Source organism: Saimiri boliviensis, chromosome 15, assembly GCF_048565385.1.
Source record: "Saimiri boliviensis isolate mSaiBol1 chromosome 15, mSaiBol1.pri, whole genome shotgun sequence".
NCBI lineage: Eukaryota > Metazoa > Chordata > Mammalia > Primates > Cebidae > Saimiri > Saimiri boliviensis.
The window spans coordinates 5,920,892-5,948,299 of NC_133463.1; the positions used below are offsets into that span (position 1 = coordinate 5,920,892).

At 40.1% G+C, this 27,408-nt stretch overlaps 1 protein-coding gene and 1 pseudogene across 1 annotated transcript in view; both read right to left on the reverse strand.

Annotated features, from left to right (window-relative positions):
* PXDNL (peroxidasin like) overlaps positions 1-27,408 on the reverse strand; it is a 379,412-nt gene that overhangs the window by 278,348 nt on the left and 73,656 nt on the right. The gene's annotated exons all lie outside the window — the stretch shown is intronic.
* The window catches only part of LOC104653364 (nuclear receptor coactivator 5-like), a 42,951-nt pseudogene continuing 29,005 nt past the window's right edge, over positions 13,463-27,408 (reverse strand).

Genomic DNA, 27,408 nt, shown 5'->3' on the forward strand with positions numbered 1-27,408 from the left:
TATACACAGACACACACATACACATAAATACTTCCACACAAACATATACACACACATACACATACCTCTACATACATACACACATGCATACACACATATACATATATACATACATATAAGCACAACATATATACACATATGCACAAACACACATATACACACAAACACATACATGTACATTTACACACATACACACATACACATGTATACACATAAAAACAAATACACATGCATACAACACACAAACAAGTATATGCACATGTATACACACATATACACATGCATACAAAATACACATACATGCACATGCATACACACTTAAATATAAACAGACACACATACACACCTATACACATAAATACACATATACACTTATACATACACATATGCACACACATACACACACACATGCACATATACACACATATAAACACGTACACACAAATGCATATATACACATACACATATGTGCACACATACACACATGTACACTCACACATATACATACTCATACATACACAATATACACAATCACATACACAAATTCATATACACACACCTATACATATATATACAGATGCAGAGATGCACACACAGATACATAAATACACACACAAATTCTAATACAATACTATCTAGTTTCCTATAGAAAGCTTTCTAACATTGAATATTGTCCTTTTCTTTCAAAATTAGCTGATTACAAGTACATTCAGGATAACACTTTCTACATTAAATGATATAAATTATTACTAGCAATTCAGTTATTAGCATTGACCATTTTTACCTTCGTCTGGTTTAAATAATATGTATATTACAGATGAAAATAAAATAAAAACTGATGAATGCAGGTGAATTTCAAACAGGAGCACTGGGCTCCTTCACCCAACCTGCATTATATACTTCTCTTTCATATTCAATAGGTCTTCAGATACTGTTTTGAATAATTTGTGGTGACTATCATTTCAGAACAGAATTAATGCATAATTCAATTATAATCATTTTCTCCTTGTCTTAGAGGAAGGTGAGTTGGAAATTCCGGGGCTTAGCTTTCAGGCCAAAAAAATTATAGAACTGTTCTTCCAGTCTACTTTGCCAATACTAAGTGACCCTCTTGGTTTTGAATCTTTGGGTAGCTAATTAAAGCAATTAGCATCACCTCTGCAGTCATGTATTTCACACTGCACTCCACATTGCTGTAATTAAATAGACTACCAAAACATAGATTTACAGAGTGAGAATTCTTTCTCATTAGAATTTTTTAATTCTTGCGAAACAAATTTTGTCTCTGTTAAAAGGTATGATTGTTTTTCCATAAAGAGATGTTGAGATACTCCACTATATCTTGACTTAAAAGCAAGGACAAGATTTTTCAGACATGGAATTTTAGAAATGAAGTCTCTTTGTTTATAACCAAATCCAATGGCTCTTGGATGGGAAATCTTGAAGCCAGTGGTTCTCAGCCCCGATTGCTCGTGAGATTCACCCAAGGGAATTTTCAAACTCTTGATGTCTGAGCCCCACCCCAGCCATTAATCAATTTATTTTTGGTTAGTACACTAAAAGTAATTTTGTATTAACTAAAAATTGCTTATTTAAATCTTTTACAATATTAGAAAAATAAATGTTTTCCAACCAGGGTCATTTCTAAAACAACTGATTTTGGCTATTTTTTCCAAATTTTTCAAATACAGAATGCCCTATTTGCATAATGTATCTGATAAATACCGCGGAGGCACCTCGGGTTATTTTATCCATTATTCTCCTATAGTAAGCTGGATGAAGAAAGACTGACTTTTAGACTGCCTTCAGAATGACTTGTTTGCTAATTGGCACTGATTTCTGCTTCTATAGTGATGGAATGCTGGAACTGAGAGCACAAGTGGAAACGTGACTCTTCCACATCAGAGCCCTGGGAAATTTAGGGTAATAATTGAATGAGAATAGTGGTAGAGGTTTCAGTAATAAACTTTGGCCATATAGTAGAGAAAAGAAACTTACTTTAAATTCAAGTACATGGCTATGCAAATAAACCTTACAGCTTTCACTAGAACTTTCAGATCAGAATCAACTAACATGCTCCCTTTATCCAACAACTCTGTTTGAAAGATTCTAGCATCGTTATTAGGGTGTAGTTGGGTATGAATTTCAATCCCGCATTTTATTAATCGTGGGACATTGGCAAGGAATTTAAGTCAGGTGCCTCAATCTCCCCATGGATGTAATAACAGTACCCATGCTATTCTGGCGATAGGAAGATTAAATAAAATCACTGACTTAAGGAATCCATGTGAATTATCATATTCCCAGAACTGTACTTACACCATCAGAAGTTGCTCTAAGTACATCGATGGCACCCACTTGATCAGTTGTTATCAAATGTAACCAATCAATCCAGAAATATATTGAGATACAGAAACAAAAGAAAACTTCCAGGTTCTGTTTCCTGTTTCAATATAATTTGGCCAGGAGGAGGAATTCCGGAATCTGAAAACCTGGGTAGATTCCACATCTTTCGTTATCCCATTTTTATCTCACGTTTCCTCTATATTCAGCATAAACTTTTTCAGGAACATTCTTTTTTTACACTTTACAATCACTGCCACTATCTGAACTCTTTATTAATCAGCTAACGTTGAATGTGGGTACAACACCCAGGATACTGTGTGCAAAGCTGCTGAACCCATGATATTCTGCCGTTAATCTTTTAGCTTTCAGGGCACTTCTTTTAATTTTCTGTGCTATCTAAGTAATTTAAATTGAATACATTAATCAAATTTTTCATTCTACACAGGAGTAATTTAATAGTAGAGCACAAATTCTTCAATTTGAGGCTCTTTTCATATCAAAAAAAAATAGATAGATAGAAGTGTTTCCCATTAACAGCTGTGCACAGAATGCAGCCAAAGAAAACATTTCTAAATATTTCCCAACAATTACATGTACTTTATTTATGGAGAACTAATTTATCTGTTAATTTTATTGCATTTTTTTTTTCAAATAAACCCTTACAATCCCATGTTTGCCAACAATCTCAGGATTTAATTTGTTTTCATTTTTGTTCTCTACCTTTTATTTTCCATCTTGCAAAATATTAACTTCAACTTTAACCCAAAGCTTCTCAAAATGGGGTCGTAGAATACCCGCATCTGGTATGCTCGATAAAAAACACCGGAACCCAGAGCTAGCCTCACTGAGCCACCCTATCAGAAACTGAGGTCAGCAAATGCTGCCTAGTCCTGAGAGTAACGTCCTGTGCCACTCATAATCAACTCCTAGGATTTCCTGTTTAATTTAATTTGTTCATACCTTTTTAAAGAATAGACAATTTAAATGCAGCATGATTTAAAATCCTTCGGTAAATTTGAGTTGCGTAGTTTCTTACACCAAAATCTTTTCTTGGACAATTAATTTAGAATGTTTACCTTTCTTTCTTCTAATGTTTTCCAGAGCAAAGCTGTACAAAATTGTGTTAGTACTTTTATTTTATCTGTTTTAGTTGAGAAAATACTATTATCACAAGTCTTTCCAACTTGGCAAATCCAACCAACTTAATACAAATATCCATCTACTCATGACATTCTCTATAATATAGAGAACTACCAAGAACATTAAAGTCCCATGTGTGTGCCCTTTCTGGTCTCATTTAAATATGTATTGTCTGTAGGTACACATTTATATGGTATATTCGTTTTGTGAATATATCATAGTCTGTCCATTCAACTATTCAAAGATATTTAGCTTGCCAACAGTTACTTGCTGTTACAAAGATGCCATTAGCAGTCTTGTTCATATTTCCCAGTGTACATGTGCAAGAATTTACCTAGGTTATGTACCTGAAAAGAAAATTACCTGCTGTAAGTTAGGCATATGTTCGACTTTACTAGTTAAGAACAAATTGCTTTCCTGAACGTCTGTTCCAATTCAGGCTCCCAACAGGAGTGTGTAACACTTCCCATTGCTCCACGTGGATGACCACACCTGGGGTATTCAAACTTTAATTTCAGTCAGTGTGGAGGATGTGAAATATACCTTATTGCTGTTGCAACTTGCATTTTCCTGATTTCTATTGAGGTTTAGCATTTGTTGTTGGTTTATTGGCCATGGATGTGATCGCTTACATAAAATGCCTTTTGTGTTGTAGTCTCCCTTCTACTCTTTTTCATTCTTATTGATTTTTAAGAATGTGTATATTCTAGATCTTAATTATTAGTCTGACATATGTAATATATATCCATTTTCTTTATTGGACCTTAATAAACAGCATCTACATATAAACACTTTATACTAATTTATCATCTCAGGGATATTGGAGCCATTCAAGTAATGTGAACTCATGTCCCAAATCCTGTGGGCTGGTTTATGGTTAGGAGTTCTCAGGGGGGAAACAAATGGTTTCTCCTTTTTCACTTCGTGATAAGACTCAGACCCGAAAGAATTTTGGTCTGGATCAACCTTGGACCGAGGCTGTCATCCTCTGGCATGGGGTTCTCCACATAACTGTACGGGGTCCTGGGCACCAGGGATGTGATCCACCCTCCAGAAGCCCTCTGCCCCAGGACTCAGTCACCTCTCTAGGTCCAGGGTCTCTCTTCACCTTTACATTTGAGAATAGCCCTCATTGTTTGCCATGTCTAATGTAAAATTAAAGGGAAGCTCCTGTTACACGTCTTGTACTGAAACAGCTCCTTAGGTTACTTGGTCTGGCATATTGCTAATAAAACACCCAAGAAATTAAATTAATGACTAATGCCACAGGGACAATAACATGATTCATTGTGACAATGACTTCGTGGGAAGCATGGTGGTCATCTAAACAGTAATTTTACTCGCTAACTCTGAGGGAGAAGGAGGAGGAGGAGGAGGAGGAAGAGAAGGTGACAATCTCTCTATCAGAAATCACATATTACTTAAATAAGATAAATTAACACAGTGAGATGATGTGCATAAGAAAGAATATTTTCTATATTAGGAATTCCTTGTATTACTCAGATTTGTAGTACACTTAAAAAGGAGTGAGCTTGTTTATTCTCTCAGCCAATTGATTTCCATTTTTAATGTCAGCTACAGAGTTCAGCTTCTGGCAAAGACAGACCAAATAGTTCAGACAAACCGTCCTGGTGAAAATACTAGACTGTATATGTGTATGTGTGTGTGCGTGTGTGTAGATTCTTACATGTACATAGATAGTCATAACTTACATTTATTTTAATTGCATTTCCAGACAAAATGGAAAGAAAGAATGAGTTAGGAGCAGTATTTATAAGGATAATGGCTGAGAATTTTCCAAAACTGACAGAAGGCACCAAGATGAATAGGTAAGACTTGGCTAGGCTTGGTGGCTCATGCCTGTAATCTCAGCACTTTGAGAGGCCAAGGTGGGCAGATCACCTGAGGTCAAGAGTTTGAGACCAGCCTGACCAACATGGTGAAACCCCATCACTACTAAAAATACAAAAATTAGCCAAGCATGGTGGTGGATGCCTGTACTCCCAGTTACTCAAGAGACTGAGGCAGGAGAATTACTTGAACCTGGGAGGTGGAGAACATGGAGGTTGCAGTGAGCCGAGATCGTGTCACTGCCTCAGTCCAAGGTTGATCCAGCGGGCAATACAAATTCTTTCTGGTCTGAGTCTTATCACCAAGTGAAAAAGGAGAAACCATTTTTTTTTTTTCCCTGAGAACTCCTAACCATAAACCAGCCCACAGGATTTGGGACATGAGTTCACATTACTTGAATGGCCCCAATATCCCTGAGATGATAAATTAGTATAAAGTGTTTATATGTAGATGCTGTTTATTAAGGTCCAATAAAGAAAATGGATATATATTACATATGTCAGACTAACAATTAAATAAATAAATAAATCAGCTACCCTGGATTGCTGAGGAATGGCCATGGCGGCCACAGGAGAAAGAATTTTTCTGTCTGTGCCAAGGTTTTTTTTTTGCTTTCTTCTCTTTTATTTTTGGTTTTCATTTCATTGGAAGATCTCCGATGGACTGAACCGCTCCAGTCAGCAGCAGTTTAATACAAACTGTGAATCTGGGCCCCAGCACTCCAGGCTGGGTGACAAGAGTGAAACTCCATTGAAGTCGAAGCTCTATTGAGATATAGTTGATAACGTATATTTTAAAATGCACTTGATGTATATATTTTGATGAGTTTGGACATATTCATATACTCATGAGACCACAGCCAAGTACTACTAAACACATCCATCACTTCCACAGATTTTCTTGTGTTCTTTTGTGGTTTCGTTTTTGCTTTGTTTTCTTCGTGGTAAGAGCACTTAACCTGAGATCTATCATCCTGAAATATTTTAAAGTATACAATACTGATTGTTAACCACAGATACTGTTCTGTACAGCATATCTCTAGAAATTATTTGTCGTGAATAATTGAAATGTCATACCCACTGAGCAACAAATCCCCATGTCTTCCTTCCCACAACCCCAGCAACCACCATTCTGTTCTCTGCTTCCATGAATTTGACTATTTTAGATTCTTTGTATGAGTGGAGTCATGCAGTATTTGCTCTTCTGTGATTGGTTTATTTCACTTAACATAATATCTTCCAGGTCAGTTTATCTTGTCACAAATAGTAGGATTTCCTTCTCTTTTAAGGCTGAATAGTAGTCCACTTGTGTGTGTGTGTGTATGTGTGTGTTGTGTGTGTGTCTGTGTGTGTGCATGCATATATATATATACATACATGCACACACAAATATATATAATATTTTCTTTATTTATTCAGACGTCCTTGACCTTGACCTTCTGTGTAGCAAAGGTCAATAAATAATTTGCACTGTAAGAAACTGCATCCTCATGCAGTGATTCATTAAATTAGTAAATAATTCTAAAAGGCCCACTTTGTGCCAGTCTTCTGTACCAGTTCCTGAGAATACATGTTGAGCAACAGAAAGTTTTTGTCCTCTCAAAATTCCGAGTTGAAAAAGAGAAAATCAGGTAAGTCAGAGTACGATGAGCATGCTGATCGTGATTGGCCTGGAATGGCTGGAACAGAGAAGGGCACCTGAGTCACCTGGGAGCAGGAAGGAGGGACCCTGGAGCTGGCCTGTCAGTGAGACAGCTGGCTGCGGGAAGCCATTGCCTGCAGTCATTTACCTCCTTATCCTCCATGAGCACCTACTGCTGGCTCCACACAATGAAGGTGAAAAGACAATGGAGCTAAGAAAGCAGACTGAAATAAAAAGACACCTCTCAGAGAGAAGAATCCTGTGAAAGAAACAGGATGCTTATGAACTTAAATCGTAGGAAACTGTAAAGAACAGAATTACCATTGCAGAAAAGTACATCAGCAATGTGAAGTATAGGCTGAAATTCAAAGTTAAAGAAAACAGATATAAAAATCAGAGAGATCATAGACGTGGAAGAAAAATAATGGAGGCCCTGTGTAAGAATAACGAGAATCCTTGGAGAGGAGAACAGAATCTACAGGAAAGAATGCTCAAAAACATAATAGATTAAATGTCGAACTGAGAGGAGATCTTAGGTTCCGTTTATACAGAACAAAATTCAAGAAAAATAATTAATTGTTAAGCCTATGTGGCATAGTATGTTAGTTCAAGTGTTGAAGTTTCAGGTAGGCACTGAAATTCAGGAGAGAGGTCAAAGCTGGAGCCATAAATCTGAGAGTTACTAGCACGTGAATATTTAAAGTGTGTGACCAGATGAGATAATTAAGGAGGGGAGCAATAGGATAAAAAAAGTGATTTGAAACGGCATGCTTGGGGATTCCAGTCTTTGGGATTTAAGCAAAGAAGAGTAGCCTGTTAAGGGGTGAAGAAGGAGCTCTACTGAGAAAGGGGAAGTGAGTCAAATAGCAGATAAATGTAGAAGTGTGGTAAGGCTCATTAGTAATCAAATAACTGCAAATTAAACATACCAACTTTGATCAATTGTAGTGGCAAGATTTAGTAAATTTCATTACTGATATCAATCGAAAGTCAAACTTGCAAACATCATTATAAATTTTGAAGCTCTTTTGACCCTAAATTCCATTTTTAAGAATTTATTCTAAGAAACTAAACAGACAAGAGCACGAGAATGCAAACTCATCATAGTACTGTTTATAATCAGTAAATCACTAAATATCTACAAAGAAATGAAGCGTAAATTAGTTATGGTACATGAACATGGTGGGATTTTATGTAGTCATTAAAATGATAAGGATATCCATGTACTTAATATATATATATATATATATATATATATATATATATATATATTACCAATATTATTTACATGATATTCACAATATATTATAAATAAAATATTATTCATAGAATACTATTAAACAAAATTGATTCTAATTATACAAAGTTTTGCACATATTATCTATGTGAAATTTTAGTCACTATGCAAATATCTACACCAGGCATCCCCAAACTACGGCGCGGGTGCAGCCCCCTGAGGCCATTTATCTGGCCCCCCACCGCACTTCAGGAAGGGGCACCTCTTTCACCGGTGGTCGGTGAGAGGAGCACAGTATGTGGTGGCCCTCCAACGGTCTGAGGGACAGTGAACTGGCCCCCTGTGTAAAAAGTCTGGGGATGCCTGATCTACACACATAACACTCCAGAATGCTAGACTCTCAATGTTAATGAGGAGTAGGCATTTTGACAACTTTGACTATAATGTTTATACTATTCCATAAGCATTTTTATGATAACCATATATTGCCTTTTTAGCCAGAGGAGCCAATCAAGGTATTTTAATTTTGAAAAAAAAACAGGTAAAAAAACTTCCTCTCCCCATTCCCCGGCTTCCCCTTTTGGCTGCTCTACTAAGCCCTTTAACTCTACCACCCCCAGTGTAGGGCTCTGAGACCACAAAAAATTGGTTCTGGAACCAGACAAAATCTGTCTTGCTCTAGATTTTATATTGTACCACTTTTATAGAAGCACATAGATTTCTCCCTCCATTTAAGGGTACATAAAATTGTCTCTTCTTAAATTTTTTAAATTTATTTTAAACAACAAGTAAAAATTATACGTATTTATGGTGTACTACATGATGCTTTGACATATGTATATATTCTGAAATGGCTATATCAGGTTACCTAACAAATCTATTATCTCAAATATGTATCAATTTTTGGGGGGGGATGAGGACATTTAGAATGTACTTCTATAGCAATTTTCAAGTATACGATACAATGCAACTAACTATAGTTATCATGTTGTACAATAGATCTCCTGAACTTATCTCTCCCAACGAAAACTTTTTATCCTTTGACCAGTCTCTTCCACATACACCACTCTCCTTAGGCCCTCGGTTCGACTCTCTGCTGCTGTGAATGAGTCTGACCATTTTTGATCCCACATAGGAGTAAGCTCAGGAAGTATTTGTGTTTCCGTGCCTGGCTTGTTTGCACTTAGTGCAACCACCTCTCGGATTCAAGTGATTCTTTTTTTTTTTTTTTTTCTTTACTTTTTTCATTTTAATCAAAAAATCATTTCATTTTATTCTTTTTAATTTATTTATTTATTTTTAATAAGAAAAAGAATAAAGAAGAGGAAGAAAGAGAAAGAGGAAGAGGGAGAGAGGATGGGGGTATTGCTTTATTGCCCCGGCTAGAATGCAATCTAAATATGGGTATGCCTATAATTGTCCTTAATAATGGAGACATGAAAGAAAATGAGGGAAGAGAATAACAAAGAAGGAGCCAACCAACATTTCGTTTAAACTTCTAAGTTGATATGATGTGGTACTGATAAGAGTGCATATTTTGTATATTTAAAGTGGAGAATTCTATAAATGTTAATTACATTTACTTGTTCCAGATCTGAGTTCAAATCCTGGATATCGTTGTTAATTTTCTGTCTCATTGATCTGTCTAATATTAATGTTGAAGTCTCCCACTATTATTATGTGGGAGTCTAAGTCTCTTTATAAGTCTCGTATGTCTGGGTATTCCTGTATTGGGTGCGTATATATTTAGGATCTTTAGCTCTTCTTGTTGTTGCATTGATCCTTTTATCATTATAGAATGTCCTTCTTTGCTTCTTTTGATCTTTGTTGCTTAATTGTAACTTCTGCTTTTTATTTATTTATTTTAGCTCTCTGTTTGGTGGGTAAATCCTTCTCCATCCCTTATTTTGAGTCTTTGTGTATCCTTGAATGTGAGATGGGTCTGGATGCAGCATACTGATGGGTTTTAGTTTCTTATTCAAATTGCCTGTCTGTCTTTGGATTGGGGAATTTAGTACATTTAAATTTAGAATTAATAATGATATATGTGAGTTTAATACTGCCATTTAATATTAGCTGGCTATTTTGTCCATTAGTTGATGTAAATTCTTCATTATATTGATGCTCTTTTTGGTATTTTTTTAGAAAGGCTGATACTGTTTGTTCCTTTCTATGTGTAGTGGTTCTTTCAGAAGCTCTTGTAAAGCAGGCCTGGTGGTGATGAAATCTCTGAGTACTTGCTTGTTCACAAAAAAACTTTATTTTTCCTTCACTTATGAAGCTTAGTTTGGCTGGATGTGAAATTCTTGGTTGAAAGTTCTTTTCTTTAAGGATGTTAAATATTGGTCCCCACTCTCTTCTGGCTTGTAGGGTTTCTGCTGAGAGATCTGCTGTGAGTCTGATAAGCTTCCCTTTGTGGGTAACCTGACCTTTCTCTCTGGCTGCCCTTAGTATTTTCTCCTTCATTTCAACCCTGGTGAATCTGAGGATTATGTGCCTTGGAGTTGCTCTTCTTGAGGAATATCTCTGTGGTGTTCTCTGTATTACCTGGAGTTGAATATTATCCTGCCTTACTAGATTGGGAAAATTTTCCTGAATAATGTCCTGAAGCATATTTTCCAGCTTGGATTCATTCTCTTCTTCACATTCAGGTACACCTATCAAGCGTAGATTAGGTCTTTTCACATAGTCCCATGTTTCTTGGAGACTTTGCTCGTTCCTTTTTATCCTTTTTTCTCTAATCTTGTCTTCTAGTTTTATTTCATTGAGTTGGTCTTCGACCTCTGATATCCTTTCTTCTGCTTGATCAATTCGGCTGTTAAAACTTGTGCATACTTCACGTAGTTCTCGTATTGTGTTTTTCAGCTCCATCAATTCACTTATATTCCTCTCTAAATTGTGTATTCTTGTTAACATTTCGCCAAATCTTTTTTCAAAGTTCTGAGTTTCTTTGGATTGGGTTAAAACAAGTTCTTTTAATTCACAGAAGTTTCTCATTATCCACATTTTGAAGCCTGCTTCTGTAATTGGAACACACTCGTTCTCCATCAAGCCTTGTTTCGTTGCTGATGAGGAACTGTGATCCCCTGCTGAGGGAGAGACGTTCTGATCTTGGGCATTCTCAGCCTTTTTTGGCTGTTTTCTTCCCTTTGTTATAAATTTATCCATCTGTGGTCTTTGTATTTACCGTCTTTGTAATTGGGTTTCTGAGAGGACGTCCAACTTACTGATTCTCAGCGCCGAAATCTGAGCAACCCACTGCGCCGACTCAATCAGCAGCGTTAAGATTGATGGTGCTTTTCTGACTCTGCACCAAGAACCGACGCTCCGAGGCGCCGGCAAAACCGCCTCGCCGGTCACAAGAGTCGCGCTGGTCACAAGAGTCGCGCTGGTGACCCGTGGGGCTCCTCCGCTGGGAATCTCCTGGTGCGTGAGCAACAAGAATTCATGTGAAGGTGTGGCGTCCTCTCGTTCTTTGCGTTTTCACTGGGAGCTACAATCCCGAGCTGCTAGTGATCAGCCATCTTGGATCTTTTTTTAATTTTTTTATTATTTATTTTTTATTTTTTATTATTTTTATTATTTTTTATTTTTATTATTTTTATTATTTTATTTTATTGTTTTATTTTTTATTTTTTATTTTATTTTTTATTTTTTATTATTTTTTATTTATTTTTATTATTTTTATTGTTTTATTATTTTTATTTTTATTTATTTATTTATTTTTGAGATGGAGTCTCACTCTGTAGCCCAGGCTGGAGTGCAGTGGTGCGATCTTGGCTCAGTGCAACCTCTGCCGCCCGGGTCCGGTTCAAGCAATTCTCCTACTTCAGCCTCCCAAGTAGCTGGGATTACAAGCATGAGTCACCATGCCCAGCTAATTTTTGAATTTTTTAGTAGAGATGGGGTTTCACCATCGGTCAGTCTGGTCTTGAACTCCAATCATTTCATTAACAACACAAGAGTTCCAAAGAGACAAAAAAAAAAAAAAAAATGCTATGTAACACAAACAGGTCAGAACATAAAATGCTGCCATATGGGGGCCTTGAATTTTGAAGCCATTGTTTTCTCTGCCACTGTCAGGGACTCCGCTGAAGTCACTGCTCTCCCTCTCCCCTTCTAGAGGATCTCGAGACTGTGATCCACAGAGATCTACTGAGTACAATCCCTGGGGAGAGGGCCGCTTCCTGGGGCTCCACTTAGAACCACAGCCAGAAGCCCCCCCTCCAACAATTTCACTCTGGTACAAAACTCATGAACAGCCACCTATCTCAAGAACACGTCCAGCTACCAGAAGTCTGACATCAAAGTGGTCCCTACCTCCTGCTGCTCAGGAAACATAACAAGAGTCTAGACGAAAACAAGCGCCTGGCGTTTTGAGCCAAAAGCTCAAAATAAATCACTGAAGAAATGAGTGTTCACGGCCAGAGTCTCAGAATCGACTCCACGGAAGTGCTGCTGGAGAGGGGGATGCAGACAGAGCTGGTAAGGGGGAGAGTGCTGGGGCCCAGATTCACAGTTTGTATTAAACTGCTGCTGACTGGAGCGGTTCAGTCCATCGGAGATCTTCCAACGAAATGAAAACCAAAAATAAAAGAGAAGAAAACAAAAAAACAACCTTGGCACAGACAGAAAAATTCTTTCTTCTGTGGCCGCCATGGCCATTCCTCAACAATCCAGGGTAGCTGATTTATGAATCCTCAAGCAGACCCCAAACATGTGGGGTTGGGGGATAATGACCCTGTGCCTGCCAAGGCCAGCCAACTTTTCTTTAACTCTACGGAGGAGTTGCAGGCAGGAGCTTGAGCTCTGGTCGACGGGTTTGAAGCTGGAAAGCCTTGGTAGGTTCACAATGAACAAAGGTGGTGGCTGCTGACATGACAGATGCCATCCCAAATGTGGCCAGCTGGGCCTGGCTCCAAATCCGGTTGACAGAGGGACCGGAGAAACCCCATCAGACGGAAACCCAGACACCTGTGCTGCCCAAGTGACCCCCGGATATATTTATTTTCTGCAAAAATCCAAAAATCAAAACAAAACAAAATACAGCCCCAAATGCAGCGTAACCTTGGTGAGGAATAAGCAATACAGCCTTGGGCAGGAGCGGGGGCAGGTGGGAAAAACTGATGACACTCAGTGCAGACCTGGAGAATGCAAAGAATAACCTCCAAACAACTCTATTTCGAACGCAGTAAGTGGCACGAGGCCAGGGGCTGAGGGGACTGGGGATAGTTGAAACCTCTAGCCTCAGTAATGCCTCTGGTAAGATCCCGTGGGGGCCTGTGGCTGCCCCATCTGTGCTGTGGTCTGGCTCACCAGGTGGGAGAGAGCAGGGCCACTCTGCATCAGGGTATCCAGAGCCTTCTGTGCACTTGGATTGCCAAAGTTGGTACCTGTGGAAGACACAGGCCACTGGCTAGCCGTGGTGCCAGGCGACTGGAAAGTTGGCCAAAAAGCCCTTGGGACGGAGCCACAGGTCTGGGGCCCATGTTCTGAGCAGATGCTCCCTGCCCCAAAATGCTTGGAGGCTGATTGCCAAAGGCCTGTGATCTTTGCAGAGGCTGGCTGTTTGCTGTTGTAGAAAAATTCTGGTTCGGGGCGTTTCCGGCAGCATCGGAGGGGGTTGTAGAGCTGCTCTTGGCCGCCACTGTACCACTACTGAAGAAGCTGAGGATTTGGGCCTGAAGCTACTGCTGGGAGGTGGGGGGTGCAGATGGAGTGGGTGTAGCAGAGGGAAGCACGTGGCCGTTCTGGAGCGGTTGGGAGCTTGGCCGTGTCTTCAGCAAGGCACCTGAGGTCGCCCGGGTGGTTGGCAGGAAATCGAGCCAGGCAGAGAGTCGGTGCTGCTCCTCATCAGCTACTCCCTCTGCTCTCATAGGTAGTTGCTGATCTTGTCAGTCTTTTCGGCAGTGAGGCACCTGTTGCCGGCCAGCAGGCTGGTGAGGCGCTGGACGGCTGGAGGCGGGCCCTGCGTACACCCTCCTCGGGACCTCCTCTCTCTCTTTCCTGCAGGATGGCTGCATCCTGGCTGCCTGTCTGGCAATCTCCTCACGTTGCTTCTCCCAGCGCTCATTCTTATAACCCTCATAACTTCTGGCCACCAGCACTGTGGCGTCTGCCTGGGGCATGTCGCGATGCTCTTGCGGGGTTCCAAACATGATGTTGGCTGCACAGGAACGGTGACTCTGGCGTTGCTGGGTGATGACAGGAGCAAAAGGGAACCTCCCTGCTCACATCCTCCAAGGCTCGTGACAACGACACCTGTGTGTTGAGGAAGATCAAGTCCACTACGCCCAGGTCTCGCACCTTCCGCCCCACGGATTCAGCATAGTCTTTTGTCTGTTGACCACAATCACAGAACACTGGATGGGCCTTTCAGCATCAAAGCATCTCTGAATCTCTACACCGTTCAATAATCATTGTGCTTAACTAGTATTTGGAGTTTAAATGTGTCTGGCTATTTTTAAATGACTTAATATGGTCTCGATCTCTCGACCTCGTGATCCACCCACCTCGGCCTCCCAAAGTGCTGGGATTACAGGCTTGAGCCACCGCGCCCAGCGGAGCTAATATTCATTAGGCACATCTGACTGCTTTTATGCTGCTTACATTTTCTTTTATGTAGCATTCATTACCATCTGAAATACTATAGCATATACCTATTTATTATGTTTCTAATATGTTTTTTTCTCTCTCTCTATCTGCTAAAATGTAAGCCTAATGAAGGCAGTAATTTTTCTCTGTTTAACTCACTCATATCCCAACTCCGTAGAATCAAGTGAGGGACATAGTAGTCACTTAATAAACATCTGTTAAATAAGTATTTAGACACTGATCACCTGTATCAAAGTTAATGTAAACAGATAACCTTAGCTCTTACAGTATAAGAAAAATATAATGATTTTAGCTTCTATAGTGTAAAAAAATTCTACATTCTATAGCACATTTTACAGACAAATCTAGATTAGACACAATGCTCTGGAAACTGTATAATTGAGTTTATTGAATTCCTGGCAACTGTTAAAATATTCCTTTTAAACTGCTGTTTTGAAAATTTTTCTAATACCTATGATTAATGGGTAATAAAAATGACATTTTTTTCAATTATTCATAACTTTGCAGTCTCAGAGCATTCATTCTAAACATTATTTCTCATTATGCAACAATAAACCATAGAAATAAAAAGTCTGGAAGGCTGAGCTGAAAGGGTACTCATCACAATTAAATCTCTAATGTGAGCTAATTTTAAGGTTATTTTTATCTTTCTCCTAAAAATGTGAGTCAATAAACATTGTGCTTAACTAGTATTTGGAGTTTAAATGTGTCTGGCTATTTTTAAATGACTTAATATGAAAAGGATTAACTTAAGCACACATTTTTTAATCTTTAGAAAATCATGTTAGATAAACTTGAACTTTAGGAAGTATTTATAATATCAGTTTGCTGCTGTGCAAAGACATAGCTGCCCTAAGGCTAAATACATAGAAAGTTTCACCTGAAATAGCACCACAAGGCATTCCTTATCTCAGGTTTGATATGACTGTCTTTTTTTAAATAAAGAAAATTTAAATTCCTAGGCAGTCTTATTAGAAGCAGCAGTTGGCTAAATGTAGAATGATTATATAACTTGGCATTCAAACAAAGACACTTGAGAATGAAATGAAATACCTTCACCCATCACCCAGAAACAGAGCCTTCTGTCACCCACCCCAGTTGAGCAAGCAAGGCTGGCCAGCATTGTTCTCACACCTCTTTAAGCCAGTTTCTATCAACTAATCTGAAGATGAAACTAAAGGCCTGTGTATATTCAGAGCCAACTGTTTAACCACAAAAAATTCATTAAGGGTAAATTAATACTCTAAAAGACTTGGTTAGTCAAAACAAGCTTTATCCTTTTGTCATCCAAGTAGAAAAAAAAAAAAATCAAAGAAAGAAATAAAGTGCTTACCGTGAAGATAGATGCATTTTTTTAAGGAATCATTTGTAGTATAAGAAGAGCTGATTAGCCAAATCTGACTTACTATTACAGGCCTTTAATCTCAATTAGGGTTGAAATGTATTCTCAAAAGATAATAGACGTTAGATTCAAGCAAAATAGTCACTTGTTCTATTGTAATTAAAGTAAACTACCAAAAAAAAAAAAAAAAAAAAAAAAAAGACCCACCATCTTACCTTTCCTCCATATCACTTTAATTCTCTACACATTTATGTTTGAAAAAAACATATAATAAAAGCAAAAATTGTTTTTTGGAGTTTTCAAATGTAGAAAATTATACACAGTAACAAGAGCCAGTCATTTTTATCACCCTGAAATGCTTTTTAAAGCTATTCAAAATGGATAGTACATTGAGTTCAACTCCTTTTTAAGATTAGAATATTGTAACAAGTAAAATTAAGTCATCCCTAATGATTATAGCATAAATTGGCCACATTATGTATAATGTTATCCTCTAGGCCTTTTATTTTTAACAAATATGCCCATACTCTGTGCACCCAGATTCTCTCTTCTGATGCATGGAAGGATGACTTATCATTGGCTACTTTGCACTTTAATGAATTCAAGACCTCATTTCGCTGATTTAGTAATATTGCAGCGCTATTATCCACCATCTTCATTTTATAGCGCTGAGGAATAGCATTCTATTACCACCACACTGTTGGCCATATATAGACATCTAGAGCAAACAGATACTTCAGCCATTCTGGGAAGCTGTCTGTGCCTTTATTTTTAATGGCTCATCAGAGGAAAAAAAGATTTGGGGGGTATAATACTGTGGAAAATGTTTAAGTTTAAATATTGAGATTTTAAAAAATTGATCTGCTATTACCTGTTGCTATTCTGAAAGCACTTGAAAATCAGGAAGGTATAACAGTTTCACACAGAGAACAGTTCAGAGGAGAAGATAACAGTCCAGAGGGAAAATAAATGACAAGAGGGAAAGAAAAATAATAACATAGGTATTTGTTTCATTGCACCATTTTGTAAGGTAAAGCAAATCTCCTGAACGGACAAACGAAACGCCTTTCCATTCAGACACCTTTTTGCTTTGGTATTATCCTCTGCATTCCCACTCAACTTACAAATTCAAAAGCTGCAATTGTCTTTTTTCAAGGAAACAAAGACATTACCAAGTTATTAATATTCTTCCTTCTGCCAAAGAATAAATCGTAAGTGCCATAAAAAGTGCATGGCCAACGTCCCCAGCAGCAAAATGAAAACCCCTCATCAGCCTCCGCTATGGGGAATATCACGAGACACAGCATTACTTGCCAATTCTTTTTGCCATTTTCCTCAGCTCTTTAAAAGGCCTCCATTGTTACCTAAAAGATGTAGTATATATCAGATAAGGGATTCATATCCAAAGCATCTTTTAAAACTCTGACAACTCAACAACGGAAGACAAGCAACCCAATGCAGGAATGAGTGAAGGACTCGAATAGGCATTTCTCCAAAAAAGACATGCAAAGCGCCAAAAAGAATATGAAAAGATGCTGAACATCACTGATCATCAAGAAAATGCGAATCGAAAGCCTGATAAGAGATTGCTGATTTTGAATGGCAAAACGGAAGAGGTGAGAGACTGAATTAGCTGCAGAAAGACATGGCTAGTCATCAGCAAAGCAGAGACTTGAACTCCCAGTGACCCACCAAACAATTTTAATCACTACACTAAGCAGTAGAGAAGAATGAAAGAAATGGCTTTTGAGTCAGACACTTTAGGTTTGAATATCAATCGTGCCATTTACTAGCTAAGTGATTGAGGAAAGTATTGACTTCTGTGATTCTTAGCTTCTCCAACTATATAAACAAGCCCCTCACTGACTTCCTGTGGCAAAACATAACAAAACAGCAACAGGTAGCCCAGCACCTGCCATGTGAGGAGCTCTACAAATGCTACTCTTGAACTAGTTTATTCACCCTCCAAAGATCCTCATGACTACAGGGCGGGGGTTCTAGTCAAGTTAGTGGTGCAGAGGTACCAGGTGTCAGCTGACTCAGGAGGTACAGTAACCCGAGGCTAGGCAGACTTTGTTGCTGTGACTATTGGTTCTTCTGACTACAACTGAGTGTTTTTTTTGTTTGTTTGTTTGTTTTTTGAGATAGAGTCTCACTCCATCACCAGGCGCCAGGCTGGACTGCAGTGGCGCGACCTTGGCTCATCGCAACCTCCGCCTCTCAGGTTCAGGAAATTATCCTACCTCAGCCTCCTGAGTAGCTGGGACTACAGGCACGCGCCACCATGCCCAGCTAATTTTTTTTTTTGTATTTTTAGTAGAGACGAGGTTTCACCATATTGGCCAGGATGGGCTTGATCTCTTGACCTCGTGATCCGCCTGCCTCGGCCTCCCAAAGTGCTGGGATTACAGGCGTGAGCCACTGCGCCCAGCCTACAACTGATTGTTTTATCTGTGCTGCCTTTGTTTTTTGTCAGGTACAGTAAGTGACAGTACCTGAAACTTTAACAGGAGTTTTGTTTTTGTTTTTTTTAAGTGCCATTTAGTCCATTTGGAAGAGTCTTACAATATGCAAATTTAAATTCAAGAGTTTACCTCTACCCTTTTGACTTATAGAAGCGGATGCTGTACTGTGATTGCTCAGCCATAGACTGGCTTGACACCTACAGATCTCTCATGAAAAGTTACAGTCACGCCCTCAACTGACACTCACTGACACCCCGTAGTGAAACTCCATGGAGAGATTCAGTCATTCATCAATGTCAGAAACAAAATTCTACATGCGTGCCTGCTTTCTAAACACTGAATTCCCATCTGGCAAAATCCTAATGAACAAGGGAAAGATCTGTTTAATGAAGCAATTCTCTTTTGGTAGATATTTCTTGACAGCTGTGCCTCGGGGACATTGCAGTTCTGCCCACGCTCCTACACCTTCAAAAAGACAAAAATCCCGAAACAATTAAGTATTCAAATGCTCAAGTGCACAACGCATAAATTCTCCTTTTCCTCATCCTGATTCCATGGAATGAGGTTAACTTTCCATCAGTGAGGTGTAGTTAACTAATTTCACTTTATGCTATGTATTTTTGTAAACTACTGCATTCTTGCTGTGAAACAAGTCTGAACCAATGAAAACCAAATGTGCCTTTAGTGAGGAAAAGGCCCTGTGAGAGATTACAGGCGGTGGCTCACGCCTGTAATCCCAGCACTTTGGGAGGCTGAGGCGGGTGGATCACGAGGTCAAAAGATCGAGACCATCCTGGTCAACATGGTGAAACCCCGTCTCTACTAAAAATACAAAAACATTAGCTGGGCATGGTGGTGCGTGCCTGTAGTCCCAGCTACTCAGGAGGCTGAGGCAGCAGAATTGCCTGAACCCAGGAGGCGGAGGTTGCGGTGAGCCGAGATCGCGCTGTTGCACTCCAGCCTGGGTAACAAGAGTGAAACTCCGTCTCAAAAAAAAAAAAAAAAAAAAAAAAAAAAATGCATTTTAGAATCTGTAAGCATCACAGTGTAGGAATTCCAAATGTGTGCCATGATTTTCTCCAGATTACTTTCTGTGTATCTAATTCATATTTCAGAAAGTAAATGATAATATGGGACAGTAAAAGATGATAGAAGAAACAGCAGCAGCGGTGGACCGACGCCAGGCATCCCCAAAGGCAGGGGAAAACGATTGCCCCTGTAGCTCCTGTAACTGTCAGGGAGAGCAGAGAGGGCTTCCTCGGGCCCCTCACAGTGAGCAAGGAGAGGAGATGCAGGAATGTTCAAAAGGCAAGATTCTAATCACTACTGTCAGATTTGTAAATCCAAGCATTCTTTTGTTGTTATTTTTTGTTTTACCCTATCAGGAATGGTTTGCGCTGCAAATAACAGAACATCCTAATCAGGCCAAAACCGATGAGCTATTTGCACCATACTAGACCAGAGGAGGCTGTCTAGGTGGCTGCAGTAGCTTGGGAGTGTCAACGTGGAAAACCTCTGTGCTTTATTATCCTTAGCATATGGTCTTCACACTCATCGTGACAAAATGACTTGTCTTTACCAGTGGGAATGAGAAAGAAGAGACTTACCAACTTTATCTGTCTCTCCCTTTTAAAAAGATGCCCTTGATTCCGGCTCATACAGACATCTTGCAACTGTATAGTTTCCCTGAAAGCAGAGCTTGAGATAAAGACACAGCTGCAGGGAGTTTATCTGGCAGTGTGATCCCAGGGAGCAGGTGGGAGGAACGAAGAAAGCTGGAAAGAGCGAAAGACCAATCTAAGGACACATTCTGCAGTGGGCCGGCAACCATAGATGACTTGCAAAAGAACTTCTGCGGAGTCTTCCAAACGCCTCTTAGAACTTAGAGCTGGTGGAGAAAAGGGGACACATCTGTCTGTTGCGGCCATCCGCAGTTGGTCACAGGTGCTCCATGAGTGCTAACATCCCATGTCCCTAGTGTGGGCTTCCCATGGTTCAGGATCTAAGAAGCGCCCCCGCAGAAAATGAAAGCCACAACCTGGGCTGGAAGCCGGGCAAGCCAGGTTGCCCCTGCGTAATCAGTGCTTGTGCATGACCAGAGACCACGGGGCTCAGGGAAGACGAAATAGAGCCCATGAGTGGGGCCAGGATAGGCCTCACTGGCCAGACCTTTCAGGCTTCTGCAGCAGCAGCAGCAGCAGGAGAGAAGATGACTATTTGTGGTCAGGCAATGCTGCCTTGAAGGGTTCTGCTGGAAAAAGGGAAGGAGAATGGATGCTGCGCAAGCCACTGCCAGAGTCAGCTGCCCCTCCCTTGCTAATCATAAGGGGGGTTCCAAAAACTTACTGTCACCTAAAAGCAAAGAGTCATAGTGAATATGTTTTCTTTTAAACTGTTGTCCTTTGAGCAAATGAGCTAGAAGTTTTGCTGCTGTTGTTGTTTTTCTTTTTCTTTTTCTTTTCTTTTTGATTTTATTTTTTTTTCTTTATATAAAAAGACGGAATTTCACAATGTTAGTCAGGCTGGTCTTGAACTCCCGACCTCAGGTGATCCTCCTGTTTTGGCCTTCAAAGTGCTTAGATTATAGGCGTGAGCCACCATGCCCGGCCAGTTTTTTTTGTTGTTGTTGTTGTTTTTTTAAACTGTAACATCTACTGCTAAATTCTTCTCTAAGCAAGAGAAAGCAGAGAGCAGTCACCACTTAAACAGCTTTCTTTTGATACAGCTGCCTTAGGAGGCAGGCCTGGGCCTGGTTGAAGGAACAGGAGCATAGGCGAGAACACAGGGAGGAAAGCAAGGCCTGGGATTGACTGTCCCAAGCAGACCCCAACACCACAGCCACAGGCAGCCTTAGGAGTCTGGAAGGAAAGAGTCCACCTTCCATGTTGGGGCCAGGGTCTGGGGTGGAGGAGTTGGGCGATTGTGTGGGATTACCATCTTTTTTTTTTTTTTTGAGACGGAGTTTCGCTCTTGCTACCCAGGCTGGAGTGCAATGGCATGATCTCGGCTCACTGCAACCTCCGCCTCCTGGGTTCAGGCAATTCTGCTGCTTCAGCCTCCTGAGTAGCTGGGACTACAGGCACGCACCACCATGCCCAGCTAATGTTTTTGTATTTTTAGTAGAGACGGGGTTTCACCATGTTGACCAGGATGGCCTTGATCTCTTGACCTCGTGATCCACCCGTCTCAGCCTCCCAAAGTGCTGGGATTACAGGCGTGAGCCACCGCCCCCAGCCGGGACTGACATCTTTAGCCCTGGACCCAGCAGGGAGGCTCTCTACCCTTTAGTGAGTGACAAGGGTCAGGAACACCAATGTCTTTGTCTGCACTGAGGTTGGGTGAGAAAAGTAGAAGTTATCTGTAATTCAACTATGCACACATTTTCCAGCATTCGTCTTTTTGGTTTTCTTCTCAGTAAAGACAGTAGCCTTCCAAAGTGAACCAAGAAATATCAGCCGTGGCTCAAACTTCATAGTTTGCCTCTAACTGCATTTTCATACACTGCCCTAAAAAGGCACACTAGCCCTCTCTTACTGGTCACATTTGCTTCATTTATAGTTTTCATAGAACTCTTTTGAAAAGTATGCTGTGACATCTCTTTCCCTGTGCTACAAAACTCAAAGATGGACACAGCTGCTGGAAGTCTCTCGTTTCACAATGTCCACTGCGACAACTCGCATGCCCCCCAAGGACCGTCTCTTGCCACCTCTGTGACATACTGGGGTACACTCACGCTGATCATCTGCACAAGCTCCTCCACTGACTTTGTACATTAAAAGCTGGATATGTTCAACTCACCAGGATCCTGAACTTGTCCTTTGTGTTAAAAACTCAGACTTCCTGAGTTTGGGGGAAGTTTTATACAGAAGCAAATTGTTCTTTAAAAATAACTTGTATGACATTGTCTTCTCTCTGTCTGAACTGTTTTTTTTTTAAGCTATGTTTAATACTCAGCAATTTTTTATGACACTTTGAAAATATTTTTGGAAAGGGTTTCATTCATTTTTACTTTTCCAACTTCCTACTTCACTAGTCAGCTGTTATTTGTAAATAGACACTATTTATAAATCAGACTTATTGGCATAATCGTGGTGTTATTTGTATGACTTGCATGGGAATAAGTATGTTCTTTTTTGAGAATTTATACTTTTTTTTTTATTTTTGTTAACCAAATTTTTAAAAAGAAGTGTACTGTCCATTCTGTAAGTATTTTGGGTATTTTAGGAGCAGCATACAGATGAAGTCTCACTTGAATAATCCCTCAATTCAAGTGACACGAATTCAATCAACTCTTGAAAATTGGGTCTGTTTCTTACTTCCTAGCTGGATATTTTGGTGAAACATCTGAGGAACCAACACCATCACCTTTACAGCAGAATAAAGAGCAGGTGCACGCAGTCAGCTCGTGCTCACGGCGCTTTTCCGTCTTGCTTTTCCCTCTTCCAGCTCCCCGCTGGCCCCGAACAGGTTTCTGCCTCGGCCCATGAAGGCAAGATAAGAGCAGGTGTTCAGTCCTTCAGGCACAACAAAGGGAACTCTGCAGGCGACACAGACGCTCCCTCGCATGCAAGGAAAAGCTCGTTTTCCTCCCAAAGCTGTCCCACACAGCCCCAGGATATCTGTGGCTCTTCTGGGTAGTGCCAGGGAGGGAGTGGAAGCACTGTCTCAGAGGTGGCAGAGCCAGAGAGAGAGCCTTCAGAGCTCCCTTGCCGAACTTTTTCAAAGTAAACTGTAAATCAGCCTCAGGCAGTTCCTTCAAAACATATTCCAGAAGCAGGTATCGTTGTCATAGGAGATGATAGCTCTGTGGGTGCTACTGCCCCAAAGACGTTCTACTGTGACAAGATATGGAGGGGAAGATGGTAATATTGATAATCCTGACCCTACAAGATACGGAGGTGAAAGATGGTAATATTGATAATCCCAACCCTATGCAGGCCTAGGCAAATGTGTTTGTTTCTTAGTTATTAATTAAAAGTATTACATAAAAAAAATTTTAATTTAAAAATAGAAAAGTATATAGACTAGGGAGATAAAGAGAGAAAATATCTTTGCACAGTTGTACAATGTTTGTCTTTTTGTTATTACAAAAGAACCAAAAAAGTAAAAAAAAAATTAAAGCTTACAATGTAAAAACTTTATAGTAGGCTTAGTTTAATCATTACTGGAGAAAGAACAATGTTTTATAAATTTAGTGTAGCCTAAGTCTACAGTGTTTTATAAAGTCTACAGCAGTGTACAGGATTGTCCTAGGCCTTCACATTCACTCACCACTCACTCACTGACTCCCCCAGAGCAACTTCCATCCTGCAAGCTCCATTCATGGCATGTGCTCTACATAGGTGTACCAGCTTTTGTCTTTTATACAGTATTTTTATTGTACTTTTTCTATGTTTACATATGTTTAGATACAGAAATACTTACCCTTGTATCCCAATTGCCCACAGTAGTCAGTACAGTTACATGCTGTATAGGTTTGTAGCCCGGGAGCCCAATGAAAGAATCGCCTAATGATGCATTTCTCAGGACATACCCCATTGTTAAGTAACATATGACTTAAAATAAACTTCACTAAAATTAAAAACTGCTAGGTGAAAGACACCGTGGAGAGAATGAGAAGACAAGTGACAGACTGAAAGAAAATATTTGTGAAATATATTTCTGGTAAAGAATAGTTATCCAAAATATACCAAAAAAAAAAAAAAAAAACCCTCAACAATAAGAAAACAAAAGATAGGCAAACAACCTGCACTAACATCTCACCAGAGAAGTTATGCAGATGACAAATAATCATACGAAAATATGCTCAATGTCATATGTCATTAGAAATTGCAAATTAGGCCGGGCATGGTGGCTCACGCCTGAAATCCCAGCACTTTGGGAGGCCGAGGTGAGTGGATCACGAGGTCAAGAGATCGAGACCATCCTGGTCAACATGGTGAAACCCCGTCTCTACTAAAAATACAAAAAATTAGCTGGGCATGGTGGCACGTGCCTGTAATCCCAGCTACTCAGGAGGCTGAGGCAGGAGAATTGCCTGAACCCAGGAGGCGGAGGTTGCGGTGAGCCGAGATCGCGCCATTGCACTCCAGCCTGGGTAACGAGAGCGAAACTCCGCCTCAAAAAAAAAAAAAAAAAAGAAATTGCAAATTAAAACAATGAGATACCACTAGACACTCATTTAGAATAGTCAAAATTCAAAACACTAACAACACTGAATGCTAGTGACTGTGCGGATCAGCAGAGACTTATTCATTGCGGGTGGGAATGCAAAACGGTAGAGCCACTTGGGGACAATTTGGCAGTTTCTTACAAAAATCAGCGTACTCTTGCCATACAATCTAGCAACTGTGCTCCTGGGTATTTACCCAAATAGATGAACACTTACATTTGCACAAAACCTGTACACAGATATTTATAGAAGATGTAATCATCATTGTCAAGACTTAAGAGCAAACGAGATGTCCTTTAGCAGGTGAATGGATAAACTGTAGTACATCCACACAAGGAACTATTAAGCAGAAGGGAGCTATCAAGCCATAAAAAGACATGGAGGAAATGCAAATGCATACGACTAACTGAAAGAAGTCAATCTAAAAAGGTAATGTGCTATGTGACGCACTACGGCATTCTGGAAAAGGCAAAACTAGGAAAACAGTAAAAAGATCAATGGTTGCCAATGGTTGGAAGAGAAAGAATGATAGTTGGAGCACAGGGGACATTTAGGGCAGTGAAACTATTCTGTAAGACAGTATAGGGGTGAGTATATGCCATCACACATCATCAAAACCCCTAGAATGTACACCAAGAGTGAACCCAAGTGGTAACTATGAACTTTGGGTAATAAAGATGTGTCAATGTAGTTTCAACACTCGTGGCATCTCATGCAGGGTGTTGACAGGGGGTAGTTTACAGGGGTAAGGTGGTATATGGGCATGCTCTGCAATTTCCACTCAATTTTGCCATGAACCTAAAACCGCTCTAAATTATAAAGTCTATCTTAAAGTGTCAACATAATCAAATAACCTTTCCTGAATTTTTTTTCCTTCATTACAAGTTTCAGATTTCAAAACCAATTTTTATGTCTAGCTCATTCTATGAATATATTATTGCTTTATTTTCATAATCTGGGTGTCATCAAACTATATGCCCTATTCTGGAGTGATAGGAAGAAAACCCCCAAGTAACCTCTGAACAGTTTACTGATTGTCTATTATGTGCCATTGATGTGTCTGTATGCCATGAATGCAGACATGATTAAGATGAAATCTCTGTCCCTAATGGCTAGCCATCTAATCCTCTAATGGAAGAAGACAGAAAAGTCAACAATAAATAAACATTTTTATGTACAAATAAATACGCTGCTAATAAAGACATACCCAAGACTGGGTAATTGTTAAAGGAAAGAGTTTAACAGACTCACAGTTCCACGTGGCTGGGGAGGCCTCACATTCATGGCAGAAGGTGAAGGAGAAGCAAAGTCACTTCTTACATGACAGAACGCAAGAGAGCATGTACAGGGGAACTGCCCTTTAATTAACCATCAGATGTCATGAGACTTATTCACTATCGAGAGAACAGGATGGGAAAGACCTGCCCCCATGATTCAATTACCTCCCACTGAATCCCTCCTACAACTTGTGGAAATGATGAGAGCTGCAATTCAAGATGAGATTTGGGTAAGGACACAGCCAACCATATCATTCTGCCCCGGCCCCTCCCAAATCTCATGTTCTCACATTTCAAAACCAATCGTGCCATCCCAAGAGTCTCCCAAAGCCTTACTCATTTCAGCATTAACTCAAAAGCCCACAGTCCAAAGTTTCATCAAAGACAAGGAAAGTCCCTTCCACCTATGAGCCTGTAAATTCATAATTTACTTTCTAGATACAATGGGGTTACAAGCATTGAATAAATACACCCATTTCAAATGGTAGAAATTGGCCAAAGCAAAGGGGTTACAGTCCCCATGCAAGTCCAAAATCCAATGGCGTAGTCAAATCTTAAAGCTCCAGAATGATCTCCTTTGACTCTATGTCTCACATCCAGGTCACACTGATGCAAGAGGTAGATTTCCATGGTCTTAGGCAGCTCCATCCCTGTGGCTTTGCAGGATACAGCCCCCTCCTGGTTACTTTCAGGGACTAGCATTGAGTGTCTACAACTTTTCCAGGCACATGGTACAAGCTATCAATGGAACTACCAATTTGGGGTCCAGAGGACGGTGACCCTCTTCTCATAGCTCCACTAGAACTTTTTGTGGGGGCTCCCACCCCACATTTCCTTTTGGACTATGCTAGTAAGGTTCTCCGTGAGGGCTCTGCCCCTGCAGCACACCTCTGCCTGGATATCTAGGCATTTCCATACATCCTCTGAAATCTAGGCAGGGGCTCCCAAACCACAATTATTGACTTCTGGGCACCCACATCCCCAACACCACTTGTAAGCCATCAAAGCCTGGGGCTTGCACCCTCTGAAGCAATCACCTGAACTTTACTTTGGCCCTTTTTAGCCATGGCTGGAACACAGAGCATCAAGTCCTGAATACTGCACACAGCAGGGGACCCTGTACCCTGCCCAGGAAATCATTTTTTCCTCCTAGGCCTCCAAGGCCTATGATGGGAGGAGCTGCTGTGAAGACCTCTGACATGCCCTGGAGATATTTTCCCCATTGTCTTGGCAATCAACGTTTGACTCCTCATTATTTATGCAAATTTCTGCAACCAGCCTGAATTTCTCCTCAGAAAATGAGTTCCTCTTTTCTATCACAT